Source organism: Bidens hawaiensis, unplaced genomic scaffold (genome assembly GCF_021521415.1).
Source record: "Bidens hawaiensis isolate Kalapana, Puna unplaced genomic scaffold, B.hawaiensis_p1.1 tig00001521_1, whole genome shotgun sequence".
Classification (NCBI taxonomy): domain Eukaryota; kingdom Viridiplantae; phylum Streptophyta; class Magnoliopsida; order Asterales; family Asteraceae; genus Bidens; species Bidens hawaiensis.
The window spans coordinates 2,922,541-2,927,710 of record NW_027491087.1 but is presented as its reverse complement, the minus strand read 5'-3'; positions in this window follow the sequence as shown (position 1 = coordinate 2,927,710).

Here is a 5,170-nt window from a genome sequence, read left to right as displayed (position 1 = left end):
ATAAATTTGATAAGAAATTTTCTAAATGGAAAGCTCGAGCTTTGTCATTGGCCGGTTAACGTGAGTTAAGTCGGTTACGGGTAGCTTGGGAACCTATTATTTTTCCACTTTTAAAGCCCCGATAAAGGTTCTTAAACAATTCAAAAGCAAAAGAAGACGCTTCTTATTGGGAGTGTCGGAGGAACGAGAGAAACACTACGTGAAAATTGACCTTTGGTCATACGAAAAAAGTGTGGCCATAGGCCTTTATCCACACACATTTGGTTCAGGTCATATGTGGCCAAAGGTCGCGACACCGTGGGTATGATATGGCCACACACAGTTTTTAGTGGCCTTATGTGGTAATAAGTGTGGCTAAAGGGTACATGCATTAGTTGTTGGCCATCAAGAATCCTCTCCAATAAGTGTGGCTAAACGGTAGAAAATGACCACATGACTATTTACTATGAGTGACCGTTGCACGTATAGAGCCACATGAATTCATGTTTCAGCCACATGAATTTTATAATAGTGTGGCTAATAGGGTTGTGTTAAGCTTGCATTGTGACCTATACCGTGTGGATATAGCAAAGAAATGGCCACTTAAATTTAATAACATAGTGGCTAATTATATCATATACACACTAGATATTACATTAAAAGTGGCTAAAAATGTATACTTGCCACTCAAACACTCCTTTGTAGATTATAGTGTGGCTATTGTCTTACCTTTTGTCACACATAATGCTTTTCGTAATTTAAAGTGTGGTTATCGTCAAACTTTTCGTCACACATAGTGAGGTACTGTGTGGCTAATTGTATCATATAGACACTGGAGGTTATTGTCAATGTGGCTAAAAATGTGAACTTGCCACTCAAACACTCCTTTGTAGTTTGTGGTGTGGCCATTGTCTTACCATTTGTCACACATAATGCTATTCGTAATTTAAAGTGTGGCTATTGTCCAACTTTTCGTCACACATGGTGAGGTACTGTGTGGCTAATCATATCATATAGACACTGGAGGTTATTGTCAGTGTGGCTAAAAATGTGAGCTTACCACTCAAACACTCCTTTGTAGTTTGTGGTGTGGCCATTGTCTTACCGTTTGTCACACATAATGCTTTTCCTAATTTAAAGTGTGGCTATTGTCAAAATTTTCGTCACACATAGTGATGTATTGTGTGGCCAAACATATCATATAGACACCGGTGGTTATTGTCAATGTGGCTAATGGTCATTTATAGACTCTAATTTTTACTTTCATCACACAAAAGGTTATTGTGTACCCTTTCGTATAGACACTGGAGGTTATCCTTTCTTTTACTTTGTACCCACTCAAACACTCCTTTAAAAGGTTATTGTGTACCTTTCGTCACACAAAAATGTTTTTGTTGTGGCTAATGGTCATTTATAGACTCTAATTTTTGTAATTCCAGGTGTGACTATTGTCTTACTTTTGGCCACACCTATTTAATTGTTCTGTGTGGCCAAATTGTGTGTAATTAGGCAATATATAATTATTGTTATTTTTTGTGCAGTAATATAAAATAGCTATAATTAAGCAAACATGACAAAACAAAATTAGAAACAAATTATATTAACAATAATATTCACTTAAGCAAATGTATATGCAAAATAACTTACAAAATACAAAAATAACGACTACCTATATACTAGCTAAGGCGTCGGTTTTCTTGGCACTGCTCCTTTTCTTCTGTTTGGTCACCCTGTCTTTATTTGTTGTGTACTTTGCCTTTGCCTTCTTGCCAGCTCTGTCTAGTTCTTTTGAGGATGGGAGTGGTGGTAGCTGGAACAACAGAATATGAAAAACAAATATGTATAATTAATGCCATATTTTGTAATTGAATAAAACAAAATAGTAGGCCTACAAACGAACCGAACGTTTGTTTAACTGTTCGTGAACCTTTCGGCGGGAAGGTCGTTTATGTTCGTTTATCTTTGTTCAACTACGTTAGTTTAGATTATAAACAAACGAACATAAACGAACACAAGTGTTCATTTTTTAAACAAAATGAAAATGAACATAGATATTTGTTCGGTTAAGTTAAAAGGGAACAAACCTCCTGGTCACATAAGATTAGGTGTTTTGGCCAAGCAACAAAAGTACCATTTGCGTCGCCAACAGTCGTAATTTCACCTGCCTCACAAGGAATAATTGCTTGTTCCTTTATGGCTTCATCAATACTAACTTTATAGCAACCCTCCGAGATTGCTTTTCCATGCAACTGTTGTGGAACCGCTGACCAATGAACTATACCACATGCCACCTTGTTACGCTTGTCATACACACACAAACAACACTCATACACCTATAAACAAGCATGTGAAATTAAGATGGCTTAGTTGAAGTCAATATATAAGTACATACCCATGGATATGCCATGTTGGTGGGAAATTAACAATGTTTCGCGCAGTACATACCTTTATTTCAGCAGGTGGGGAAGCTTCATCCGTAGATACAACAACTTTTCTTTTACGGCTTCTCCGTTTTACCTAAAAACCATTCAATGAATCAGCTTATGGATGGAAATCAATCAACAATTAAAGGAAAAACTGGAATTGCCAAATACTTACTGATGGTTTTTTCGAGCCGTTACTATCCGGAGTGTGGTGTAGTTGTGTTGATGCTTGATTAACATTGTTCTCTACAGGCTTCATTGGTAATATAAAAGAAATTGGAATTGTTAGACTTATTAGGTTATAAATATAAAAACTGAGATTGCCAAATACTTACTGATGTCGCACTATGGGGATCGACTACCGTTTGGTCAAAAAAATTTTCCACGGACTTGGCCTGCAATTCGGTAATAGAAAATGAGCACACTCACATTGGAAACGAATTATAAAAAGTACTGAAATTGTCAAATATTTACTGATGTCGCGATATGGGGAGCGAGTACCGTTTCGACAACTATTTTATCCACATACTTGGCCTACAATTAACTTATGCAAAATCAACACACTCACCTGGAAATTTAATTATTAAAAAAAATCAATCAAACTGTCAAATGCTTACCTGAGTAGCGGATTCTTGTTGCACAGCCTCACCTGAGGTTAAGATGTTTCCCACAGAACTGGCCTACAAATCAATTTATGGAAAATAAAAAATCACATGGAAAGTTGTAATAAACAAATAAACTGTCAGATACTTACTGGTACTGGCATTTTCTTTTGCCCCACAGCACTAGTACTTTGGTTAGAACCAACCTGATTGGGAACATGACTTACCTACGAATTGTGACAAAACAGTGCCAATTATGTATGTCGAATGCATTAATTAATATGTAGCATACGTCACTTACTTGACTTGCCTACATTTGCGGCAACAATCCTTCGAGATGTCTGAACCTGGCCTCAAATGCTAACTGTTCTTTCTCACAGCTTGCTAGCATAGCATTCGTGGATTCAAGTAGAGACGTCAACCTATTCACCACTTCATCTCTCTGCACCGCCTCATACTTTCACCACTTCATCTTTCTGCACCGCCTCATACTTTCACCACTTCATCTCTCTGCACCGCCTCATACTCAAGTTGGGTAATCCGTTGCTTAAACGAGCCTTTTACCCGACTCACACCCCAATATTTACCTGCTGTCAATCCATACCCAATCCCTTTTAAAAACCCACCTTTCTCTTTGCCAAGAACTAAGGTGACGGCATTTGTGCACGATTCAAGTGTCAGGGCTCCGGAGGCGATATGCTCCTTATGCTGAACCTGCAAGAAAACAAATGTCAAACTGTCGATTCCTTACAAGCATAAAACGTCAGATTTCATGACCTACTGTAAGTAAATAAACACTTTGTAAACGATTAGGTTAGAATATGTTATATATTTGTTCAAACGAGTCTATTACGCTTGTAACACGCTTATGTACAAAAAAATATATAAATATTCTAATACACTAGTAACACGCTTATGTATCCACATCAAGTGTTGAGACAAGTTAGACAGACTCAAGTTTGTTTGACACCAATATAAGGCAATGAATTGACTTTAACATGATTTAAAAAGTTTAATACTAATATATACTAATTTGGTTGCCACACCTTTGAAAACAGCATTCTTGTATGCACCATCTTTTTCCTCCCTTCCTTTCATCCACATTAATGCACGGCCGGGGATCTCATCCGGTTCAATTTCCCTCTTTTTGACCTTGTAAAATATTCAAGAGAAAGCAGCTGACGGTCATGCATTAGACACATAACCAACAAATCATTGAACTAGAGAGAAAGCAGCTGATGGTGATTACCAGTTTCTCTCGAAGGTAGGTTTAACCCCCTCTTCTCATGTGATGATCAAAAACATTCTTTGCTCGAGCTCCCTTTGATGAAGCCGATTTTTTCTTCAACCACACATTATAATCATTTCATTATATTTAAAAAAAACATAAACCATATATACTCAATCAATCTACGTTTGCAGAGTAGAGGATTTATACCTGAAACTGCTCTGATTGTGTGTACTCAACGAAGTGATCCCAGTCTTCCTGCCTGATAATCGTCTTGTGTCCTTGGGTATCGCTTTCAGCTTCAGAGGTTTACCGATGTTTGGCATAATGTATTTGGCATACATTTTTCTTCGGAAATCCCGAAGAAGGTGTCCGAGCCGATTCATCACAGAAGGCCTGTGACACGCCTCAATCCTAAAATATTTCTGCATAATATAATACAGATAAGGTAAATTACTTCTCAAAATATATAATGCACAAATAAAAATTAAGAATAACCGTTATTTGTTCCCACAGTTTATCTCTAAGCTCCTTCGTGACCTACCTCCAACTTAAATGTCTCAAGCCAACTATTTCCCTTACAACATCCCCTAAAAAACTTGCAAACTTTGATCTGGTTTGGCCAGTGAAACTACCCAGATTATCAAACTCCACTGCCAGTATGACACCTCCAGAGTTTGTATAATCGGTACGTAGCTTAGGTAACCTCGTCAGCCCCCTTGTAGGTTTTTTCGTAGTAGCAAAACTGTTGATGGGTTCGATAGCCATCGTCGCTATATCATCGTCTCCTTGACCGTCGTCGTTGTTGGCTTCCTCGCTGGAGTAGCCTTCAGTGTTGTCTGATTGAGCGTCGTCGTCGTCGTTGGCTTCCTCATCGGAGTATAAAACATGTTCTTGTTCGATTCTTTCATCTATAAGCTTCATCTTCGATTGTTCTT